The sequence below is a fragment of the Melozone crissalis genome, unplaced genomic scaffold, assembly GCF_028551555.1.
Source record: "Melozone crissalis strain CALT ecotype California unplaced genomic scaffold, PUWL_Pcris_2 ptg000010l_1, whole genome shotgun sequence".
NCBI classification, from domain to species: domain Eukaryota; kingdom Metazoa; phylum Chordata; class Aves; order Passeriformes; family Passerellidae; genus Melozone; species Melozone crissalis.
In genome coordinates, this window is record NW_026535788.1 from 3603698 (window position 1) to 3615976 (window position 12279).

Genomic DNA, 12279 nt, shown 5'->3' on the forward strand with positions numbered 1-12279 from the left:
GGGGAGAGGCCCTACGAGTGTCCACAGTGTCAGAATAGGTTTCACACCAGCTCCGATCTCCTCCTGCACCAGCGCATTCACACAGAGGAGAGGCCCTTCTGCTGTTCTGACTGCAGGAAGGGCTTCAAGCACAACTTGACCCTCATCAGGCACCGGCGCATCCACACTGGGGAGAGGTCCTATGAGTGTCCCCAGTGTGGGAAGAGCTTCTCACAGCGCTCGTTCTTTACCTAACACCAAAAGAGTCACCGGTAAGGGCAGCCCTGTGAGTGCCCCAGCTGCAGGAGAAGCTTCATGCACTGCTCCAGCTTCATCCCCCATGGCAGGACCCTTGTTGGTCAGAGCCCTGGCGATCCACATTCCCTGTGATCCATGTTGGGAAGACACTGGGCTGGTTATTCTTTTGTTTTGGCCCTAATTTTTTTTTTTTATTCATCTTCATCCCTTTAGAACAGAGAAAATTGGGGTAAAAATCAATAAATTCATCAAGGGCATCTAAAGCCTCACTTTTTACTTGTGTTTCAGGGGAATCTGAGATTCAGGGAGATAACTGGGAGAATTTGGGGGTTTTGGGGGTATTTGGTGTACTTGTTTCCCTTTCTTGGCACTGAAAGAGACAAGAGGATTTAATCTGTCATCTCAATGCCACTGAAAACTACTCAATCCCACCCCAAAATTCCTGGATTCCACAGCTCTTTGGTGTGGAATGGGGTTGGAAGGGGATTGAGCAAAGTGGGCTTCAAATCAGGAGGGTTGAGATGGGCATTAGGTGTGGCAGGATGGGTGGGATGGGGTTTGGGAGGTGGGAAATGGGGGAAATATGGCTTGGGAAGGGGGCGTTGATGCCCAGGAGGGGTGGGATGTGTTGAGGCTGGGACTGGGGAGGTGGGCTGGGGTCTGGAATGAGACAGCCAAAGTTTGGGGATGATGAAGGGAGGGGGACCCCACTACTGAGTGAGTTTTTTTAATAATCCACATTCCTGAAGAGATTTTGAGGTATCTCACATTTCTGAGGTGGTTTTTGGGCACTCCCCAGCTCTTGGGGGTTTCCTGGGAATGGCTCCATGGAGCCCCATTGCCAGAGGTGGTTGCCTTGGGCACGAGCTCAGAGCTGTATCCAGAGTCCATTGCCTTGGTGCTGGAGAGCAGAGAAATGATGAACAGCCCCAGACATCTCCAGTGTGTGTTTGGGGGCAGGGAGAGTTCTGCATAGGTGGGGTGGTCACTGCCCCACCCCAGCCACTGCAGCCTCTGGCCCAGCCCCAAAGTGGCTGCCAAGCCCCTGGCACCCTGAAAACCCCACCTGACAGAGGGATCAGAGCAGGTCAGGCTGTGACACGGGTGTGACACTGACACATCCCATGGCCCCAGAGCTCACAGCAGCTGAGATCCAAGACTGACTGTGGATCTCTCTCTCCCTCTCTCTCTTCTCCTGACTTCCTTTTATCGAAATCTGGATAACTTGAAGTTGGACAGGTTAGAGTTTGCTCAGTCAGTGCTTTGTCAAGTGATTTACTGTAATTCAATGCTGTTTAAGATTTCCCAAGTACCTCATTCTCTGAAGTTTGCAACTAAAAGTTTGTTCTCCACCCTCCTGAGAAGTTTGTTGTTTTCTCTCCTTGGCCATGTGTCCTGCAGGCTGTGCCCCCTGTGTGTGCTGCTCCTCTGCCCTGGCCGGCTGCACTCACCCATCTCACTGTGCCCCAGCATTTCTCACCCAGCGTTTCTGTGCCCTCCCTGGGCTCCCTGCACCCAGCGCTGCCGGCTCCTGGCACACAGAGCCAGGGCAGGAGCCCACCCTGCCAAGGGGCTATGGGCAGGGCGGGGGCTGCAATGGCTTCTGAGCTCAGCAGCTGCTCCTGGCACGGTTCCATGGAGACCAAGCACAGCAACGCTGCTAAGCATTGTCCCTGCTGAGGGTCACACACTGCCGGGGCACATTCCCTGCCTGCAGCATTGCTGAGCATTGTCCCTGCTGAGGGTCACACACTGCCGGGGCACATTCCCTGCCTGCAGCATTGCTGAGCATTGTCCCTGCTGAGGGTCACACACTGCCGGGGCACATTCCCTGCCTGCAGGATTGCTGAGCATTGTCCCTGCTGAGGGTCACACACTGCCGGGGCACATTCCCTGCCTGCAGGATTGCTGAGCATTGTCCCTGCTGAGGGTCACACACTGCCGGGGCACATTCCCTGCCTGCAGGATTGCTGAGCATTGTCCCTGCTGAGGGTCACACACTGCCGGGGCACATTCCCTGCCTGCAGCATTGCTGAGCATTGTCCCTGCTGAGGGTCACACACTGCCGGGGCACATTCCCTGCCGGCAGGATTGCTGAGCATTGTCCCTGCTGAGGGTCACACACTGCCCGGGCACATTCCCTGCCTGCAGGATTCGTGCCCGACCCAAGCGCTGCACTTGTGTCTCCAGCGTTGCTTTCAAACAAAAACGGGAATGCAAACTGTGCAGCTCATGGTATTTTAGAGTGTCTAAAACTCATTGATCTTAGAGGTGAGATGCATTTGGAATTAATGGCATGGAGAAGTAGTGTAAGATGGAAAAGGGGAGCACAGAAATAAATTGAGGAAAACATTTCACATTATTTCTTTCCATTTTCATTTCACTTCTAGAAAGCTGATTCAGTTTCCCAGGAATCTTCTCTGTAATCCTGTCTGCTCTTTTCAAAAACATTTCCTGGAGAATGAGGTCGAGCTCCTGTCACAAGATGTGCCACCAACTGCGGCTTCTCTTGGCTTTCCACACTGTGCCTGCAGCAGGACTCTTGCAGCAAAGCAGGACAAAGGTTTGGAGAACTTGACAACTTGTCCTTTCTTTTGCTGGTGGACTGGGGAGTTGTGCCATTGGTGAGGTTTTCATTGTTGCTGTTCCAGGCTAAGAAAACAGGAGGTGGTACCAGGAATTGTTAGGGAATACAAGCCTGGCTGTAAACTGGGGGCAGCAGCACTGCAAAACACCTCTGGGCATCTCTGTTTCCTGCTGCTGGGAAGGAGCCATGAAGTGAGTCAAGAAGTTCTGGTTTCTGTTTCTCCTGGTGGATTTTTTAGTTTAATTCCACACTGCAGAGGCAATTTTTGTGATGGCCTCTGTCAGCTTATTCTATTTCATCAGTGCCAGCAACAGGGCTGTGTTTGAGCACTGCAAATGTGGCCTGTGAGGCTTTAATTCCCCTCACCTTAGTGCTTGGGGTTGGTGAGCATTCCAGTATCTGTTGATCTTTATGCCTGCAACAAAAATACTGACTTCACTGTCATGAAAGCACCGTGGGTAGCACCACCTGAAAGCGGCACTTGCAGTTTCATGGATAAAATTCAGGTGGCAAGCAGAAGAGGGCCAAGAGCAGCCATGATCCCCAATTCCCAAGGCAAAGGCACCAGCAGCCTCCTGCTGCCACCTCAGGGTGAGTAAAACAGCGCTGTAAACAGCTCTGGAATCCGATCCTTTCTTCCTCTGAGGGCTGGCTCGGGGCAGCACAGTCGGGCCCTGAGCAGTCAGGGCTGTGTGTGGGTGCTGGCTGCTCTGCTCCAGAACTGAGCTGGAAAAAGCCCTTGGGAGCAGAGGCAGGAGCAGGCGAGAAGGGGCCGGCACTGCTGCTGCTGCTCCTGGCCGGGAGCCCCGGCTGGGCCGGGCCGGCGCCCCCTGCGCTGCGGCTGCTGCTGCTGCCAGAGCCGGGCGGGACTCGGGGACAGGGAACGGACACGGGGGGACAGCAAAGGCCTGGCGGCTGCAGGGATGGTGGCGCTCGGGCCAGCGCCAGCACAGAGCTTCAGCCCGCAATTAACCCCGAGGGAAACGCTGGGCAAAGGCTCCATTTCAGCCTTTCTGCACTCGTGGCTGTGAAAGGACTGAAATGAAAGGAGAACAATCAGGGCCCGACACCTTCTCCTCTGGGAGGAGCCCCGCGTCTGGGGCTGTGAGGGGCCATGAGGGGCTGTGAGGGGCCGCGAGGGGGTGCGAGGGGCTGTGAGGTGTCGCTCTTGAGTCGAGAATGTCACAGGAACCGGCAGGAGGCAGTTGTGTGGAGAGAGTGAAAGAAGGTTTTATTAAGGAGAACCGTGCGGTTTTTCTAGAGAAACAGAAAGACAAAGTAGAACAACACCACCAGCACATTGTTTATACTTAACAAGTTATCACATCCCTACCCTACCCTAAAAATTCTCACATGCTGCTGTGAGAAACACTTGCTGTTCCCCTCTCTCTCTGTTCCAGGGCATCCACAGTGAGAGGCTGTGAGGGATCTCGGGGAACTGGGAGGGGCCATGAGCTGTGGGAGGCTGTGAGGGGCCATGAGGGGCCATGGGGAGCTGTGAGGGGCCATGGGGAACTGTGAGGGAGCCATGAGGGGCTGTGAGGGGCCATGAGGGGCCATAAGGGTCTTTGAGGGGCTGTGGGAGGCCAGGCCCCTCATGGAACCAAGGATCCATTATGACTGCAGTACCAATGAAAATCATTGTTGACAGTACAGAACCTCATGGAACCAAGGGGCAATTGTGGCCCAGCAAGGCCTTGTGGAACCAAAGGGACCATGGTGACACTATGGAACTTCATGGTACCACAGATCCATTGTTACACAGCAGCCACAGCAGGGCCCCAGAACCAAGGAGATCATTGTGACACTGCACAACCTCATGGAATCAAGGCGTCCATGTTACACTACTGAATCTCATGGAGCAAAGGGTCCATTGTGACACTGTGGAACCAAGGAGACTGTTGTTGGCAGTAGGAAAGCTCATGGAACCAAAAGTCCATTGTGACATTGTGGGGTGTCATGGAACCATGGAGACCATTAGGACACTTCAGGACCACTGGAACCAAGGGGCCATTGTGACATTGCAGGGCCTTGTATAACCAAGGGGTCCTTGTAGCATGGCAGGGCCTTATGGACTCAAGGGGATCAAAGTGACACTGTGGGGCTCCATAAGGGGCTGTGGAGCTCCATCAAGGGCTGTGGAGCTCTATAAGGGGCTGTGGGGTTCCATGAGACCATGGGGCCATTCTGACCATGGAACCAAGGATACCATTATTACACTACAGAATAAAGGAGGCCACTGTGAACCAGCAGGGGAACCCACTGGGACTATTGTGACACTTCAAGGGCATTGTGGAACAGCAGGGCCTCGTGGAAGCGATGAGACCATTGTGACATCCCAGGGCCTCATGGGAGCAGGGGGCCGGGCCATTGGGACACTGTGGGTCCCCATGGAAACAAGGGGCCAGTGTAACACATCCAGGCCTGGTGGAACCAAGGGGCCACTGTGATCCTGGGGAACCCAGTAGAACCAAGGGGCCATTTGGAGACTCTGTGACCGCATGGAAGCAAGGGGCCATTGTGGCATTGTGCAGTCCCATGGCAAGAAGGAAACCATTTGGACACTGCAAGGCCTCATGGAAAGCAAGGGGCCATTGCGCCACTGCAGAGCCAAGGAGACCATTGTTATATCACTGGGCCTCATGGAAAGCAAGATCTGTGGTGATCCTACAGGGCCTCATGGAACCAAGGGGCAATTTTGATGCTACAGGGCCCCAAGGATCCAAGAACATGGAACAGGTCTGGGTGGCTGGGCCTTCTGGGGGCTGCTTGACTGGTCCAGCTGGCCTTGGCATGTTGAGAGTTGCTTCTTATCAACCCCTGAAACCCTGGAATTCTGTGCATTCCTTCCTGTGGGAAAGAACTGTCCTTCTCCAGGGGTTCAAGGCTGAAATTGGGATTCCTCCTCCAAATTTGATTATGTCCAAGGATTATTCCCATATGAAACCTGCCGGGACAGACAGCTCTGGCTGGCCTTGGCCTCTTGGGGGCCACTCCTCATCTGCCTTCAAAACACTGGGGGCCCGTTCTTTTCTTCCCATTAAAAAAAAAACACTTCCAAGTCCAGACATCCATGGCCAAAATTGAGAATCCGCCTCCAAAATTCCTTATATCCAAAGGTAGCTCCCAGACAAAAGTTGCCAGGGCTGTCTAGATTCTCTTGGCTGCCCTGGTGGCCCTGGTGTTGCTGTAGGGCCCGAGTGCTCTCGGGGCCGGGCACAGCCCTGGGGGTGGCAGTGCCGGGGCTGCAGCAGGGACAGGCCATGGGCACTGCTGGGGCAGCGCTGATGCCTCAGGCCAGGCCATGGGGACTCCAGGCTCCTTGCCCAGGCTCTCTCAAGAACACACCCAGGCCAATGCTCAGCACAGAAAACCCCCGTGAGCAGCCCCAGGCTGGCCGTGGGCAGGCTGGGGGCAAACAGCATGGCTGGGGCTCTGCAAGGGCCCTGGGCGAGACGAGAAGGAGCAGCAGAACAGAGACTGATCCATCCCCAGTGCGCTGGACAGCCCAGGGCAGCGTCCCAGAGCGTCCTCATGCAGCTGCCAACAACATCCCCCCTCTGCAGCCCTGGCCTCTCCCCCAGCTCACACAGGTGCCCCATCCTTGCAGGCACAGACACGGCAGCACTGGCTCAGCAGCCCCTGTTTGCATTGCACAGAGCAGGGGGAGCACCCCCATGCTGTTGCCGCGGGGACATGAACCTGAGGGAGCACACATGCCATCAGCCCCTGGGGCCAGCAAGGGCTGGGGGACACCAGGGAAACCACTCAGCTTTGTCCTGGCCTCTGCAGTCAGCCAGAAAGCTTGTTCCCATCAGCTGGGAGTTTCCTGTCGCACTGCAGATGCTGTTGCTCAGAGCCAGGACTGCCTGGCAGCCCCCCCAAAATGCCCTGAGCATTTCCTTGGTTTCACCTTTGCTTTCTTTCCTCTTCCTGCTGCAAATTTCTTCCTATTGCCCACCCCTCTTGCCTCCCCTGCAAACAGCCCATCCCTGTTTTCCCTTTCCTCTCTGGCCCCACTCCCCATTGCAGTTCCTGACTTGGCCCCATGGGAACGTCCCTTGGGGAGCAGGATCATCCTACAAGTGCCGCAGGAATTGTCTGCAGGCTCCTGCAGTGCTTCCTGCTGCTCCCTTGCCAGAGGCACCCCAGGCCAGGGGGGCACATCTGGACTGCTGTGTCTTGCTCTGGGGCTCCCTGTTCTGGGCAGTGAGGAGGAGCTGCAGAGGCTCTGCAGGACTGACAGGATGGGCTTTGGGGCTGGCAGGAGAAGCTGAGGGACCTGGGCTGCTGGAGCTCCTGAAGAGGAGGCCCAGGGCTCCTCCTGCAACTGCTCCAAGGGTGGTTTCAGAGAATCCCAGAATCAGCAAGGTTGGAACAGGCCATGGAAATCATCAAGTCCAACCTGTGCTCTGACACTGCCCTGTCTCCCCCGAGCCTCCTCTTCTCCAGGATACAACCTCAGCTTCCTCAGAAACTCCTCAAAGCTCTTGTGTTCCAGACCCCTCCCCAACCTTGTTGCCCTTCTCTGGACATGCTCCAGCCCCTCTATGTCCTTCCTTAATTGGGGGCACCAGAACTACAAACAGCACTGGAGGTGCTGCCCAAGCAGTGCTGAGCACAGGGGAAGAATCACTGCCCTGCTCCTGCTGGCCAGATTATTCCTGATCCAGGCCAGGAGCCATTGGCTTTCTTGGCCACCTGGGCACACTGCTGGCTCATGTCCAGTCTGCTGTCCATCAGTCCCTGCAGGTCCCTTTCTGCCTGGCTGCACTCCAGCCACTCTGGCACCTTGTGGAGGGGAAGGGAAGGGAAGGGAAGGGAAGGGAAGGGAAGGGAAGGGAAGGGAAGGGAAGGGTCCAGATCCAATCCTTCAAGAAATGTGGGGTTTGCTGGCACTGCCAGTGCCTTGACCTGAAAATTTCCCTATTGTGGCACAGCCCAAGTGCAGCAATTTGCTGGCACAGAAATCCAAAACCCGGCAACTTCCTGCTACTGGGTCTGGCACCTCCCACATCTTGTGTTTGCTGCCCCAGTACCCAGATTTGGAAATTTCCTGGTGCCCACACAGCCCAAGTCCAGTGATTTGCTGGCACAGAAATCTAAAATTTGGAAATTTAGAGGTTCTGACTCCAGCACCATCCAGCTCTGGTGTTTGCTGAGACCGCCAGTGCACAGATTTGGAAATTTCCTGACACCTTCACAGCCCAGGTCTAGCAATTTGGTTTTAGCTAGCTTAGGAAGAGAGGTTCCCTTGGACTGTGACTTTCCTTTTTCTTGGAACTGTTTAAACCTGCTCTGGACTGAAAACCCAGAAAAACACCGGCAGCAGCTCACACCTGTGGCCCACTGAGCTCTGGGATGCTGCATTCCAGCGCCAGAGGGACTTAGAAGAGATCGAGTGAGCCAACTACAACCCACAAAAAGGACTTTCTGAATTTGCCATCTCTTCACCACTGTCAGAGGTTTGATTTAATATTATTCATTTTTCATGCTTGTGAATACTTTACTTGTTAAATAAACTGGGGTTTTTTTCACTTTTCTCAAGGGAAGTCTTTTCCTGAACTAGTAGGGGTAGGGGCTGCTTGAACTTGCTTTCTAGATGGATTCCTTTTGGAGATTTCCTCCCAAAATTTGTACTAAGTCAGCACAACCAGTCACAATGAAAATTGCACCAGTGGCATAATTTCCTGGTTGCAAATCTTGTGACAGAAGCTTGACCTTATTCTCCATGAGAAATTCTTGAGAAGAGCAGACAGTGGAAGATTCCTGGAAAACTGAAAGAGCTTTCCAGAAGTGAAATGAAAATGAAAGAAACAATCCAAGGTGTTTTCCTCTGTTTATTTCTATGCTCCCCTTTTCCATGTTGCATCCCAGTAATTCCAGATGCACCTCACCTCTAAGATCAGTGACTTAGGGATTTTTAGGCGTTCTAAAATACCCTGAGCCACACACAGTTTTCCTTCCCCTGTTTTTACTGGAAGGCAACACTGGAGATATAAGTGCAGTGCTGGGGTCAGGTAGGAATCCTACCCCAAGGGAAGGTGCCCCGACAGTGTTTGACGCTCAGCAAGGACAATGCACAGCAGCAAGCAAGGGGATCGCTGTGCCAGAGTGCAGGAGTCAGGGCTCTGCATGTGGGCTCAAAGCTGCAAAGTTCCCGTGTTTGCACAGACGCAAGGGCTGTCCCCGGGGCGCGCAGGGCTCGAACGTGGGGTTCGTGGGGTGAGCGGGGAACGGACACGGGGACGATCGGCCCTGGTGCCTCAGTTGCAGCGGCGGCAGCAGAAAGAGATAGTTTTGAATACTCTCTCTTTCTTTATCTTTCTTTCTCTCTCTCTCCCTTTCCCGCTGTCGGGCACCCTTCTCTCGGGGTCCCTTGCCCAGCGTCCCTCTCCTCTCCCCGCCTCCCTCTCCCCTGCCGGGCCGGGCCATGCCCCCGGCCCGCCCCCGGCCCCGGGCGGGGCTGCCCCGTGCCCGGCCCCGGCCGTCCCGCCGCGGTCTCGCCTCCGCTTGGCTCTGGCCGTACTGGCGGTGGCGCTGCTGGGCGGGCATCAGTGCCTGGGGCCGGGGCGGCATCGCCGCACTTTGCCTCCGCCTGGCCCGAGCCCGGCCGCGGCCCCGACGCAGGGTCCAGTCCCGGCCCCGGCCCCGGCCCCGGCCCCATCCCCGGCCCCGGCTCCTCCCGGGGCCCGCGGAGCACACACGCGGCGCGGCCCCTCCTGCCGCCTCAGCTGCGGCTTCCCCGGCCCGAGCTCCGCCGCTCGGCAGCGCGGCCGCCGGCCCCGAGCCTCCCGTGCCGCGTTGCCGGGAGCGAACGCCTGGGCATGGCCGGCTCGGGGCGGGTGAGGGGCACTCGGGGGCTGTTGCTGGCCCCGGGCCGAGCGCTGACAGCCGCGTCCCGCCCGCAGGGACGGCGCAGGAGGCCCTGCAGGAGCGGTACCGGCTGGGATCGCTGCTGGGGCGCGGCGGCTTCGGCAGAGTCTTCGCGGCCACGAGGCTCTCGGACGGCGCCCCGGTGAGCGGCGGGGCCGGCGGCGGGCGCAGGAGGTGTGGGCGGAGGAGATGCAGGAGGAGGAGGGCGGAGGATGGGGCTCGCAGTGCGGGCGGTGAGCTCACCCCGCTGCTGCCCTTGGCTTGCAGGTGGCCATCAAAAGGGTGCCACGGAACCGCGTCCGGCGCAGGGGCGAGCTGGTGAGTGAGCGGAGCCAGCGGCAGTAGCCGGGGCTGCCTGCCGGGCATGAGCCGGAGCCTGGCAGGGTGGGAGCCGCCAGGACGCCCCGAGGGAGAGCGGGCGTGGGGCCAGCGCAGGGCGCAGAGCATCCCGGGCTGGCTGAGGGCTTCCCCAGGCCTGGCATGGCATCAGCCCCCACTGACGGCATCGTGCTCCTCCCGCAGCCCGACGGCACCAGCGCACCCCTGGAGATCGTGCTGCTGGCCAAGGTGTCCACTGGCTTCCCCGGTGTGGTCCAGCTGCTGGAGTGGCTCAAGCTCCCCAGCTACATCATCATGGAGTGGCCAGAGCAGTGTCAGGACCTGCAGCATTTCATTCGGGCACGGCAGTTCCTGCCCGAGGAGGAGGTGCGGGAGCTGTTCCGCCAGGTGCTGGAGGCCGTGCGGCACTGCACCAGCTACGGGGTCCTGCACCGCGACATCAAAGCAGGGAACATCCTGGTTGACCTGGACACCGGGCAGGCCAAACTGATTGACTTTGGCTGTGGCACCTACCTGCAGGACACAGTCTACACTCACTTTGCAGGTGAGCCCACGCAGGGCTGTGCTCCCGCTGCTGACATCTCATGGCCCAACATCTCACAGCCCAAGCTGGCTGTGGCAGCAGGAGTTTTCCCTTTTGCTGCCAGTCAGGGCACTGAATCTTCAGCTGAGTTGCTTTAGAGCGGGGCTGGGTGGGCAGCCATCTTCCAGCCCTGCTGGCAGCCTTTGCCAGCCATTCTCCCCAGGACTGGGGCTGGGCTGGGGCAGCCAGCCTGACCAAAACCCCCGTGGGTGGGGGTAGGAGAGAGGGGCGCGGGAACCTGTGCCCCAGCCGGTTTGGTGTGCAGGGGAGAGGAAGGGCTTAGACTGCTCCACTCACCCTGCTTGCCTGGCTTCATAATATTTTTGGGGCAATGCAGGCAGGGAGGGTAAGGGCAGGTTTTTTCCCCAGCATGGAGTGGGTTTTTTCCTTTGCATGTCATGGTCGGGCCTAGCCAGGGCTGCCCTCTTCCAGCACCAGAGGCTTCTTTTCCAACCCTAACTTTGTGCACAAGTCCCAGGTGCTGGCGAGAGGGCAGTGGTCACCCTGTGTGCCCCTGATGCAGCCCCCGCACACCCAGGGATGCTGGGGCCAGGCTGTGGGAGCAGCAGCATCTCCCTGATGAACTCCATCTGTATTCCATAGGAACACTGTCCTACAGCCCCCCGAATGGAACGACTTTGGCTGGTACCATGGTGAGGCAGCAACGGTCTGGTCCCTGGGCATCCTGCTGCACCAGATGGTCTGCGGGGAGCACCCTTTCAGGAGGGGCCAGAACCTCAGCTGGGGCCAGCTCCCACTGCCACAAAGGCTCTCTCAAGGTGGATCCTCTTCTCTGGGCACGGGGGGAATCCCAGTGCTGGGAGCCAGCAGCGGGGTCGTGGGCATCCCGCTCTGGCAGCTGCTGAGGAGGTGGCACATGTCCTGCTCTCCTCCAAAACAGAGAATTGATGGGAAAGTTTAGGCCCAGTACTGGGCACATCCAGCATGGCCTGGGGACGGGAATTGTGGGGTAAAGCAGACAGGAGCCTTCTCTGGCTGACAGGCAGTTTCTGCTTTCTCTCCCCAGAGTGCAAAGACCTGATCTGGTGGTGTTTATCTGTGAACTCCTTGGACAGACCCACACTGGAAGACCTGTTCTGTCATCCTTGGATGTGGGATATTCCTCTGCCATAGAAGAAGGGAGAGAGCCACAGGCACACTTTGATCCAGAGCCCTGGTAAGTTCCAGCTCCACACATGCCTTGGCAATGAGAAGCAAAGGAACCCAGAGCTTTTTGTGCTGCCAGTGTCACTACACCGGGGTCATGGGATGGGAACACACAGCCCTTGTGCTGGAGCTGAGCTGCTCTGCCTAGCACTGGTGGCCGCCATGCCATCTGGTTTTGCTTGTCCTGGTTCCCTGACAGCTGGGGCCCTGAGAGCCTGGTCTGCCCCTGGGAAGGAGAAGGAGCCCCTGGAGAAGCTGTACCCCACCCCCACAGGGTGGGGATGCTGCTGCTGCTGCTGCTGCTGCTGGAGACAGCGAGGGTGACATCAGGGATGACAAGCTCTTCCTCAGCCTGGCCACGGGAGGCTGAAGGTGATGCACTTTGATTCTGGCACCTTCTTCAAAGCCAAACTCCACAGGGAATTTGCAGATGAGTCCCCATCTGGGGAAATTCTGCCAGATTTGGGCATGACCCAGCGTGGCGGGGAAC